General features: G+C 45.5%; 1 pseudogene; it reads right to left on the reverse strand.

Moving 5' to 3' along the window:
* Window positions 1–1616: 1616 nt before the first annotated feature.
* LOC126546355 (U2 spliceosomal RNA) lies at window positions 1617–1796 on the reverse strand (annotated as a pseudogene).
* Window positions 1797–13496: the final 11700 nt, after the last annotated feature.

Here is a 13496-nt window from a genome sequence, read left to right on the forward strand (position 1 = left end):
ATAGAGCTTGGTGGCGAAATTACGCCCGCCCTTTTCAAAGAGGACGCTCGTAACAGCCATCCAACCATCCGTCGTCTTTTAGGTTTCAGCCGCTTTCCGCTTCTTGGGATTGAGGCTGTCGCTTTAGCTGTCTACGTAGGCGGTCTCCAATGCTGACCAGAATTGGAACAAACCCACTGTCGCGTCCTCTAGCGGAGCGTTTTCTAGAATGTTACTAAAGAGGAAAAGACGTTGAGCTGTATTAGTAAATAAGCCTTTCTACGAAATCATTACAGTAAATGTTCTTCCACCAGCAGAAGAACATTTACTGTAATGATTTCGTAGAAAGGCTTATTTCTTCCACCAGCAGAAGTGGAGCTGAGTCGTGCTCCCGCATGGGTTGCAGAAAATAGCGCTAGCCTTTTCTCCTTCCCCAGAAGAACCACTTCTCCACCAGCAGAAGAAGTGTAGTCGCGAACCAGGCGTGGGATTGGCGTGGGGTCAGCGCAGCCTGTTCGGCAGAAGCCCTGCCGAGTGCTGCGGTCAGAGCGCAAGCTTATGGACGAACAAACTCGGCGAAAGGTAACAGAACTGAGTAATCCAGGAATCATCCAGTCCTTCAGCTGCTCCATGTTATACTTGTCAGAAAGAAAGACGGTGCTTGGTGATTTTTTGTGGACGTTCACTACCTTCCATGGTTAAATTACGCATTGTACTGTCTTTTCGGTGTCCTACTTATGTTGATTTGCGATTGGGATGCAGGCAAATCCAAATGCAATCCAAATCCAAATCCAAATCCAAGGAAGCAAGCGGCATTATTAACCCTGGACGGATCTTTTTCTTCTTTTTATTTGAGGGTCACGTCGTTCAGGCTATGCGCAGCACTCGAGATTTTTGAAAGATAAGTTAACCCCATTTTCCGAGCCCTCAAATGGGACATTTGTAAGTGTTGCCTAGGTAACGTTGTGGTTTTCGGAAGCGCTTCTAAAGAGCACAACTCGAGCCTGCAACTTATCCAGGACTGCATCGAAAATGCCGGCCTAGTGCTGAATTCTAACAAAGGTCACTTCGATGAGTGACGGACATTGGTGCTCGGCCATCTTGTATACAAAAATAGTATGAGGCCTGACCCACAGAAAAAAAAAAACAGCCGCTCTTGAAGCGTTCAAGCCGCATCGATTTGTTAAAGAGCTTCGTAGCTTCATACAGGTTTGTGCGCTTATTCCCACCTATTTATACCTGCGTTTGCTAATGGGGGTACATTTACTGTAATGTCATCACAACATCCATTCTTAGGCTGAATAAACCGCACAGAAAAGACGTTAAAATTGAAAGACAAATGGCAGTGCCCTCTTGAATGTCCCACACCAGCCTACCCTGACGACGTGGATTTTGACTGTGTCGGCTTAGCCTTGGTTAACTTTTTATCGATAAATATAGACAGCTTTTTTTTTTCTTCGTGGGCGCCACCATATTGTGCAGGCAGTGGTGCCCTCTATGGGCAGATCGACATGCTGGCTCGGGCGAGGGCTCCATGTTGTATGCCATGGTATACGCTCGGCGGCAGCTTCTAGTGTTTTTACCGGTGAAGCTGTATATGGATAGTTTCCAGCGGATCGATGTCCGTACACAAAAAAAAACCGTGGCCCGACCCTGAAGATAGTGCAAAATCGAGCCGACTCTCGGCGAAGGTGAAGCAGGCTTCAAGCACTCCGCCAACCTGCCAAAATAGATTTAATATCTTGGGTCTAAATACAACCCATATTAGATATTAAGTTGATAAGAGCGGATACTACACTTTGACCCGCGTCGGCCATGTCTACGTTTGCACCGCCCTCTCGGATCTCACATTTAGTGGATGAGGCCCTATGCCAGCACCCTTAAATCCTGCGTTCAACGCCGTATTCCTTACATCGATCGTATGTGCTGAACGACGAATGGGCTTCAAATTTAAAGGATTTCTGACACCTTGAAATTTAGCAGTACTGAACGAGTTGATCCAATGCTTTGGGACCGCTTCTCTATCGTTCCTCTTGCCCGAGAAACAATCACGTGACACTGAGAACCACTTCCTGACAGTAATAATGCTTGGTTTGAATTTTATGACGCTAATTTTGCGCCTTTATCGCCACCCTTTATCGACTAGAGCGCAAAGGCGTATTGGTGCCTTTAAGTTGTTCGACTTTCGGTTCCGAAGACTAATGACTGCGGATATTTTGGGGCACACGGGATGGCAGGAGAAAACAAAACCTAACCAAAGCAGGAATAAGTAACTGGCTTGCCACGAGAACCTCAAGCCTTTCTTCCGAGAGGCAAACGAGTCAGCTTGACACGAGGCTTTGGACGATTGATTGATTGATTGATTGATTGATTGATTGATTGATTGATTGATTGATTGATTGATTGCTTGATTGCTTGATTGATTGATTGATTGATTGATTGATTGATTGATTGATTGATTGATTGATTGATTGATTGATTGATTGATTGATTGATTGATTCGGATTCATTTGGACCAGCTGGAGTGAAAAACGTGCACCTAAATTTCGGTAAACGAATACGCTTTTGCATTTAGGCCATATCAACGTTTCACCACTACAGCAAGTAATTGAACGTGAGAGCTAGTGTTAGGTGGCAGAATGCCATAGCCACAGAGCCACTGCGGCCAATGGCTGCTGAAAATTGCATCAACCATTGGGAAAGCGCTACTTCGCCATCCTTCGTTCGATTATTCACCACGTTAGCACAGACAAACGTACAAGAAACAAAGATCAAGAGAAAGCTCTCGCTCTTCTTTCTTGCTTTCCTGCATTGTTTCCTTTTTTTGTACGGTGGATTCCCGAAAGCTCCACCAAACAGACGACAAGAAAGGGCGTAGGCATCTACGACTCTACGTGACATCTCAATCAGCGCCCTCCCGAGCAACAACCCTTTCCCTTGCGAGTTGCCTAGTATGACCTCCGGCCTGGACCTTCATCAGCTGCTTCAGAGTCCTGTAATTTTGTCGCCACGTGTGTCATTCCGTGTAGGCTGCCGATTGTTCGGACAGTGGAGAAAGAGCGAGGCCTGCAAAGTTTACCGTTAGGCATTGAACCATTGGCTGCGTTCTATTCAATGTCGCTGAGACCAAAGCAGTGCTGCCGACCAAGGTCCCGCCCAGGTGAGATTGGGTCCAAACGAACCCGCCAAACGAACAGAGCTTCAACACCGCGCTACACAATTTCCGCAGCGGGCGGACCTGGCAATAATGATGCCAACTGAACTGAAGCAAATCGATAATCTTGTATGCGAATGGTACGTCATTTCTCTTCCGTGACAATAGGGATTCAACCGTGACAATAGGGTCGCAACCGTTATAGAGGTCTCGTATTTTTACATGCTCTTAGATAAGCGGCACTCATTACCGTAAGTTACGGCCGGAGCAGCACTCGTTTTGACATTCGACTGCTTCCGCCAGCCTAACGTTACTCAAGAAAGGTCAGAAAGTAAACAATAACATCGCTGCAGTCCTCGTGCAAGCTTTTGCTAACCGAACAAGTCGATACGTAGCACCTACCCTGCAAACATCCCTGTGGATGTTTTTACTTATAATTAAGCGTGAGGCTAGAAGCTTTGATGTTACTAAACCTTGCCTGGCAATAGACACTGTTGCACAAGCCGCAACATGACACTCGGCTCGGCAGCTACGCCTTCTCGACTTCTGCATATTTTACTTATACTGATGTAAACTTGAGCTTCAAGTTACAGGACACCTCGCATTAGCGTGAACTCGGGCAAATTAACATTAGCAAACTATATTGTCATTATTTAAAGCCATACCATCGCCCTGTAACGTTCCTTGTTGGTTCTGGTTCCTAGGTGTAAAGACCACATAGGGATCAATAAATGTTCCCGTCGTTTTCGCTGTTTTCTCTGGATCTGCGCTATTGCCTGTGCAAGGGTAGCTGCTTTCTTTTTTGTGACACAAGCCGTATGGTGCAGGATGCTTCGCTTTGCAATTTGCACATCATGGAAGAAAAAGAAGTGCATCTGTTTGGTGACTGTCTTTGTGCATGGCGCTCTCATTTTTCTGGGCTTTTTTTTTTTACATTTGCGGTCAGCATTGACGACGACTGACTAACGAGACGTCGAGTGAAATCGCAGGTACGACATTTCTTTTTTGAGCACCTGGCTATTACCCTGTCACTACGTTGGCTGGAAGCCGAGAACATCATCACGAGGCTTGTGCTCGTCCAAGTGCAGCAAGCCATATGAATGATACCACAGGCCGTAATGAAAAACCTGGGGCCTTGCAGGCATCGCAAAGCTTCATAAAGCCAGCACGTTGGGTTCTCCACAACTAGGAATTAGCTTCGGCGACTTCAGGGGTAACGGCAGACGGTGAAGCCGTGAGCGAAAAACTTCGTCTAGAGGACAGCAAGTGTGATGATACAACATTGAATCATGAGCTGAGTAATGAAGAATAAATGGGTGAAGATGCACCATTTACTTTGGTCACGTATAAGAAAAAACAGGCAGAAGCCATTCCGGTTGTCCTTCGCCCAACAAGTGAAGGTACTACTTTTTCGCAAGTGAATCCAAACCGAGTGCCTGCCGAAACAGTTTCCGCTGCCAAAGAAAAAGTACAGTCTTTCAGGACAACCAGAGATGGAAGTTTCAGTGTCAGCGTAGCTTCCTTAGCATGCGCAAAACGCCTTTTGATGCTCTCAAATCTAGGCGGCCTGGAAGTCAAGCCCTTCCTCCCATACTCGCACACGCGAAACGTTGGGAAAGTAAGACATGTGCCTCTGCTGTATACAGGCGAGTAACTCCTAAACTTCTTGAAAGACGCAGGAGTTGTAGGCACGCAGACAGATAAAATATTACCGCCAGAGAGATGGAACAGTAAAGTTGCACCCACTTCACACAGTAATTCTGATTTTTTAGAGACGATCACCCTATTCAAGGAAGAATTTACTTGGGTTTCACCCGTCATCCTGTCGCGGAATACCTAGGACCAGCACTTCGCTGCTATAATTGCCAGCGATTTGGGCGCATGGCGAAAAACTGCAGCAGCACACGTCGATGCAAAATATGCTCAGAAGATCATGACCAGAAGGAGTGCAAGTCACTCCTTCAGCCTAAATGTGCGAATTGCGCGGGGAACCACGCCGCCTCCTACTCAGGCTGCCCTCCGAACAAGGCAGCGGCACAAATGCATCGACATGAACTTATCCATGGAAGACAACCACGACGCAATGAACCCGCCCCAAACCTTGAGATTGTTGATTCAGTGCAAGGTCACCCACCTCAGCGGAAACCGGAACCCCCACAATCAATAGAACCAACAAGCTATGCCTCCTCAAGAGATCAACCAACATTGCAATCAAGAGACCAACCAAAAGGATCACAGCCAAGCGCCATATCTTATGCGATAATACTACGGAAACCCACACGACAACAGGCAGAAAGTATACACCAGAAAGCTCCAATATTCGCACACATTATTCTCAGCCACCTTACGCACATACTGCAGAAGCAACGCCAGTGAATAGCGACCATACCACCGCATCGATGACGCGATTGATTTTGCCAATGCTTTTCGCAACTCTTAAGGTAATCCTATCTGCTCTGCCGGAAGCAAACAATCATCCAGAAGTGAAAACCTTGTTGCCTCTGGGAGCACTACTGTGTCAACAGTCCGGGCCAAAACTGCGGCAAGCAGCACAGGAATAACTTCTACAAAGGTGTCTCCATATTTCGGTGCAATGTCAACAGTCTCCGAAGGAAGTGTTCCGACTTTCGTAAACTCCTTGTACAATATAACTTTCCATTAATTTTCATTCAGGAGGCGGGAACCAGTGACGATTTCCGCCTCTCGAATTATGTGATATACAACATCTCTCGTCAAAGTGTTCTTAGCAGAGTGCTCCTATACATCTGAAAGGACTTACCATCTTATCAAATTCAGTCCAGTGATTCTGACTTTCCAGAATTCATCGCATGTACCGTATCCTTTGGTGAGCTCTGCATAACAGTGATTAATCTATATCTACAACCTTTAAACTCTATTTCAGTAGAAGCGCTACTGTATATCTTTAACATAGCTCATTCTAATGTATATATATGTGGAGACTTCAATGCACACAACATGATCTGGGGCAGTGATCATTGTGATGCACGTGGTAACGTTAATGAGTGCGCCATAGATAAATGCAACTTGACTGTTTTAAACGATGGGTCGCTAACATTTCTTGGTGGATGTAATTATTCAAGCTGCATAGATGTTACCCTGTGTTCACATGATCTAGTGAATGGTGTGGGATGGATAACAGATGTGGGAACGCGCGGAAGTGATCATTTTACCATCTTTGTAAATCGCCCTAGCATGAACTATGATATCAGGCGTTACAGCAGACTAACCAACTGGCAAGCTTTTCGGTACCGCCTAACAGGTCAAATTAATCAACATACAACGGTGGAAATATGCAATGTCCGCCGTTGAATAATATGAACATATGCACAAAGAAGGTCTCAATTCCAAAAAATTATGCTGCAGTTGACGGGGAGTGCGAGCACCTAAGAGCCAGCAGACGCCCATCCGAAAAGGCGTACCGATGGAGCGCAAGTTTAGAAGCACACAGAAATGCTCAGAAAATACACAATGTAATGCGCAGGCGCATGGAAAATTTAGGCAAACAAAGATGGCGTGATTTCTGCAGCACGCGGTCTCCTCACACGCCTGTCCCACGATTTTTTCTAGTAATTCGTTCTTTAAGCGGACCTGTAACACAGAGCTTCCCATTTCGTGTTCTCGTTGTAGCTCGGGACACATTCGATATAATGTTTTCAGACAAATTTTGAGCTTATTTATAGACCTGCTTTTTCATCACAATGCACAGAATTTCATAATTCAGTAGTGTTAACTAAGCAGGAAATTACTGCTTGCTATTGGGCACAACATCCACAATTAGATCATGCTCTCCCATTAAGCGAGCTTCAATGTGCAATCGCATCATGCCGCCAAAAGTCTGCTGCTGGGCCGGACGGAATTACGTACAATATGCTAAGAATCCTCGGGCCGACAGGTACAAATGCTCTATTATAGACATCTATAATAATCTATGGATAGAGGAAACATTACCTGACTCTTGGAAAGTCACTCGAATCATCCCAATTTTAAAACTGCGTAAGACGCCATTGTGCCTTGAATCCTTCCGCGCCGTTAGTTTGACAAGTTGTTTATGCAAAGTAATGGAGAACAAGATCAACACGCGACTTCAATGGTGCTGTAATAAAACAGACGTGTTGTCCAGCTACTTAGCAGGTCTTAGAAAACAGAAATGCACAATGGATGCAATATTGGATATAGTAACCTGTGTGGAGCACGAGCGTGCATGTGGAAACTTGACGATTCCAGTATTCCTAGACATCAAGAGGGCATTTGACACTGTTAGTCACGTTCATGTTCTGCTAAGCATGTTGCAGCTCGGAATGTCTGGCAGGTCCTTGCGATAGATGTCTGAATTTTTATCACGTAGCAAAATATTTGTTCAGACGGGTGAAGGAAAGAGTGCTGAACATGTTGTCAAACAGGGAGTACCACAGGGAAGCGTACTCAGCCCCTTTCTCTTTAACTGCGACATGGCTGATTGAACAAAAAGACTACCACCACAGTTAAAGTTTTATTTGTATGCAGATGATGTGTGTATTTGGACATCCGGGACTAATGTTCAATTACTTCAGATGGCATTGCAACACGGCATAGATATCATTAACCAATTTTTGAAAGAGACCAAGAGATAATGAGAGAGAGAGGAATGGATCTATCACACACAAAGACAGCTGTATTGCCCTTCACTTTCAAACTGGAAGCACAACCTCTAATTATTGTGACACAGCATCGATTTCTTGGCATATTACTTGATAAGCAGCTATCCTGGGCACCCCATATGAAAAAAAAAACTTGAAAACTAGGTCAATGAGAGAGTGACTGCACTTCGCAGGCTTGCAGGCACATCATGGGGCGGATCAGTGTCGTCCGTGCTGACTGTGTACAATGCATTAATACGACAAAAATTGCGTATTCAGCGCCCATCTTACACGGACTTTCCCACATGTCTGCAGAATGACTTCAAAGACTTTAGCTAAAGGACTACGCATATGTCTAGGAGTTCCACGACCGACTTCTGGCTCTCTTGTAATAGCTGAGGCCCGCCAGTCACCGTTTCCAGTTATGAGAACTACAGAAACATGCCGACACTATTTCCGTCTTCAAACACAGCATAAAAGCCACCCATTGGCTGTACACATAATGAAACGAGATAGAATTTATGTTCGTAAAGAAATTCGAGAAAATTTCATATATTACCTAGAAATGAATTTTGTAACTCAGTCGTTGAATATCCTCCATGGCTGCTTACACTTCCAAAAATTGAATTGTCAGTAGACGGGATATTCAGAAAAAGAGACATGTTCATACAAGCTGCTCAACAACTAGCACTAGAAACTGCATCCTGCAACTAGCAACTAGAAACTGCATCCGCGATGTCGCAGCAGCGCGCTCGTGATCCCAGAGAACTTACAGTGAGCCATTTTTGACAGTCCAGTTAGCCAAGAAAACATTTGTGTTTTGTAGTATTGTATACTGCAGGCACATATTCTTGATGTTTTTAGATATAAAGAACGTGCACCGTGCGTCGAACTCATGTATGGGCTTTTTTTTTGTTGTTGTTGTTGCACTTAACAATACAATTCACTTGTCACACTCCAACTCCCCAACAAAACAGGTGCCAGCTGGAGGGTCCTATAAATTTATAGGCTATTGTAACGTGTTCTTGCGGAGTTCATAACCGGAAGTCTTCCGGGGACTCTGTTTGTAAGCATGAAAATGATCTATACAGACATATATGCGGTATTCAGGATACATACACGTCTATACAGATGGCTCCAGTACAGCAACCTCTTCAACTTCAGCATTCATCACACTGCACCTCAAAAAACAAGAATCGTTGAAGTTATCTCGCGCGACTTCGTCCACAACGGCTGAATCGTTTGCACTCCTATCTACGATAAAATTTATATTCTCAGAAAAAGATGCGCAAAAATGGGTAATTCTCAGCTATTCACAGGTGGCTCTAACATCACTCTGCAGCACAAAGGGAGACACAATCTGTGATAGTATAATATACGAAGCACTTAAAGACCTCACAAAGGCAAGCCAAGCCAAGCATTAAATAGCATTCTAGTGGATACGAGAGCATCGTAACATTCCTGCCAACACAGCAGCCGGTGAAGCATCACGACAAGCTCCAAATATCAAAGCGGGAATTACGCAGCATTATATGGACAACGTATTTTAAGATGTGTAGAAATAGGGGGTTTGACCAGAATTCTAAGAGCTCGGATTTGTATCTTATTGATCCGTTTATTGAATTAAACTTTTCATTGACGTTAGACAGAAATATGGAAACCCTTATTAATCGATTAAGGCTAGGCACTACCTACACGAAACATTTCTTACACAGAATTGGCCGTACGGAAACCCCGAATGTGATTGTGAATTTCTAGACGAAGACATACATCACCTCCTCCTAGATTGCCCACATCACGACACACCAAGGTGCAGACTTAGATCAGGCCTAACTACATTAGACCGCAGAGCTGTCAGTTTAAAGAAACATCCGGGTCCTTGGCCAACAACGTCCTTGCAGAAGAGCACTTTAAAAGCACGGACGACTTTTCTCGGTGACAGCGGCCTTGTTGGCGGTTAATAATGCCTTTATTGTTCCTTTCATTTCAATGTCGCTGTACATATGTATGTGTTTGTGGATTATGTTATGTTGACTGTTCTGTTGTAGCTATATGCGATAATGCATTTAAACGGTGTACGTAGCACCTGCTGACTATAGACTGTGTTATTAGGTGACAGTATCATTTGTATTTTTGATACATTTTTCTACAGAACTGTGGAGTCATTTCACTTGTATATTTTATGTAGCATGTGTATCTTACGTCATAGTGTTACTGTGAAAACGTTGTTTGAGAAGTCCTGGTGCTTGTATGAAAAGCTTATTTGATCTGTAATCTTGTGCCCTGTGTGTTGCAAGCTAGACTTTTTCAAGCGCTAAAGAGTAGCCAGCGCCTTAAATTGTGTGTCAAAACCTCCTGATGTCATATCAATAAATAAATGCAGGACCATGATGTATACGTGTAATGCGTGTGGGCAGTAGCGAATATTTTGCAGCTGATATGGCCGTTCCATACTTAGGTGTGTAATCATGCCTCCAAGATCCCAAACATTGACTTGCAGACGTCATATACTTCGTCACAAGATAACTCCAGAATTCAAACGACACTCGCTTTTAGTATGGGGGCGCCTGCCTCGTAATCATGTGATGCTTTCGGCATGTAAGACCCCAGAATTTATTTCAATAATTGGTGTGAGGGTGTCCTCAGAAACTTCGAGCATCACCGAGCGTCTACAGGCCTCAGTTACTATTTCATCAGTGCCAGGAACATACGAAACTTTCCTCCTAGCAGATTTGACTCCTTGGTAGCTCAGATACTGCATTGATTTTTCATCCGAGTAGTCAACAGGAACGTCCTGCATCCTCCCATATGGCGCTGAGTAGGAGTAGACGACGAGCAAAACGAGAACAAGGTAAAAGTGGGAGCCAACGCTTCACGTGGTCTCTTAGTTTAACTAGATCAAGAAAAGGCGTTCGATTGCCTTGAACATAGCTACATATATAATGTACGACGATCCCACAGCGCCTGCAGAGATACACACGGACGCCAGTGGCACTGGACTTGGTGCTGTCCTCGCAAAACAGAAAGACAGCTATCACGAGTACGTCGTCGCGTATGCGAGCAGCACTTTAAGGAAGGCAGAAGCCAGCTACTCTGTAACATAAAAGCAGTGCTTGGCTGTTATTTGGGCTCTCGTCAAATTTCATCCATACCTATACGGTCGCCCTTTTGACAGATTCACCAACCACCCCGCCCTTTGCTGGCTGTCCTCGTTGAAGAATCCGTCAGGTCGCCTAGGCCGATGGGCACTTCGCTTACAAGAATATGACATCCGCGTTGTCTACCGATCGGGCAGGAAGCACTCTGACACCGATGCGTTTTTCCAGCTACGTCACCGATACCTTCTGATGTGGCTTCAGTGTCTTCGCCCGTCGCATCCACGTCACCCATCAACGTCGCTGATATGTCGGACGAGCATCGTAAGAATCCCTGCTTTCAACACTGCTGAATTGCCTCCCCGATGCATGCATGACACCCTCTTCCCGAACATTTCGTCGCCAAGCCGCTCACTTTGCTGTACGCGACAACGTCGTTTACCGCAAAAATTATTTGCCTAACGGTCGCAAATGGCTGCTTGTGACACCACGACGCATGCGTTCTGACACATACGCTTATTTTCATGCCACTCCTCGTAATGGTCACGGCGACCTTCTGAAAACGCACACTCGGCAAAGGCAGCGTTTCTACTGGCACGGCATGTATCACTTCGTGCGCCAGCACGTAAGCGCTTGCACGGCATGCCAACGGCGTAAAATTCAACAGTGCCTTCTTGATGAGTTACAGCCGCTGCCCTGTCCCGCTCGGCCCTTCGATCGCTTCGGCATAGACCTATACGGGCCACTTCCCTGCAGCCCCTCGGGTAACCGATGGATAATTGTTAGTGTCGATCACTTGACCCGCTACGCCGAGATTACCGCACTCACTACCGCACTCACTCTGCGTGCGAAGTTGCGTTCTTCATCTTGCGGAACTTCGTGCTTCGACATGGCGCACCACGCGAGCTGCTCAGCGACAGGGGGCGTGTCTTCCTGTCCGAAGTAATCCAAGCCCTTCTCTCTGCATGCAGCATCGTTCATCGCAAGTTTACAACGTACCACCCGCAAACGAACGGCTTGACAGAGAGGTTCAACCGCATACTCGGTGATATGTTTACTATGTACGTCGCCTCGGACCCCAGTAACTGGGACACTGTTTTGCCGTTCGTAACGTATGCCTATAATACGGCCACACAAGCTGCCACTGCCTTTTCACCCTTTCTCTTGCTGTATGGACGAGAGCCTTCGTGTACTACATATGGACCCACTGCTCCTATACCGACCTGACGCTTCTGATCCACGCCTGTGTCTTAAGCCGCCAAATACGCAAAGGATTGTAGGCAGCTCGCTCGAACCCTTACGACCGCCGATCAAGGGCGTCGAACGCTGCGTCATGGCAGTGGCGCGCTTACACCACGTTTTCCGACTGGTTCCCTTGTTTTGTTAAGGGTCCCACCTCCCAGCCCTGGACTCTCAACCAAACTTCTTGCACGCCGTGATGGCCCTTACCGCGTCAGAGACCACACCTCCGCTGTCACCTACGCTTTTGAACCTGTGACGCCATCACCCGACCTTCGACATTGCGGGCGTGACATGGTTCACGTCAACAGACTTAAGCCGTACTATGCACCCCTGATCCTACCTACGCCGCAAGTCGCGAGGATGGCTCATCGGATCTCCCGGAGGCCAATGTAGTAAAGAAGAAGACGAAGAAAGCGATCTTGTGTTTCATGTGCGCGCGATCAGCGTTCGTGTAACGCCGGTGCGACCTGGATTGTGTCTAGTGTCAGAATAAGTCGTCATACTACCGCAGTGCTATTGAAAAAGTAGTGGGCTTGGAGGCATTACTTTCTGAATCGCCCTCGTGGTTAGAACACCTCGAGCTCAAGCACGACGATATACCTTGCAATTCCTGTCAATGCTTTGCCATTCGGGCGAAATTGAACGTTTTACTTTTTTTTTTCAAATAACATTGCAGCTACAGTGCACATAATATTAGCGAGTGGAGAAAGAATGCAGAAGTGAGAAGAAGGTTATAAGAACGTTTGCGATAAAATAATATGCAATGTAGAAATAAAGTTAGAGCGCCGGTAGATCAATCTGGCAACTTAATAAAATTGCCCCTCCTTGCGCCCAATGAAACTTTATATTGCAATAAAAACGTCCTTGACGCTGCATCGCAGCGAAAATGCCCCGCAGGAGAGAATGGCTGGCGAATTTAGTGACAGCCAAAGTTGGTGAAATCGACCTTGTGAAAGCTTTCCTCGTCCTAAAAATCAGCGGCATGGGGGGAAAATGCTAAAAAGAAACAGATACATTAAAGAAGCCCTATTAGTTGGATGGTTGGTTTTCCTCTAAATGTGGCCGATACCAAATAATAGCGAAAAATCACATAGGATTAGAAAGATAATGAGTCAAGAGTTAATTTAACCATTGCAAATCAATATTGCAAGAATTTACATTGGCATCGTTTTAAAGCAACTTATATCTTGTTTTTTTCAAGGGCTGCTCAGTCATCTCTATTATAATGTCTCATAGAAAAGAGTCCCGAAGACATGATGCTATAGAAACGGAAAGATTTATTCTAGCACCAGCTCAACGCTACTTTCTAAAATAGGTGTCTGTAACGATGAGAAATGGCGGCATAGCAATAATAATCTGTCGTGTTATTATCACTCCACAATCAATACC

The sequence above is a fragment of the Dermacentor andersoni genome, chromosome 10 (assembly GCF_023375885.2).
Source record: "Dermacentor andersoni chromosome 10, qqDerAnde1_hic_scaffold, whole genome shotgun sequence".
Taxonomy (NCBI): Eukaryota; Metazoa; Arthropoda; class Arachnida; order Ixodida; family Ixodidae; genus Dermacentor; species Dermacentor andersoni.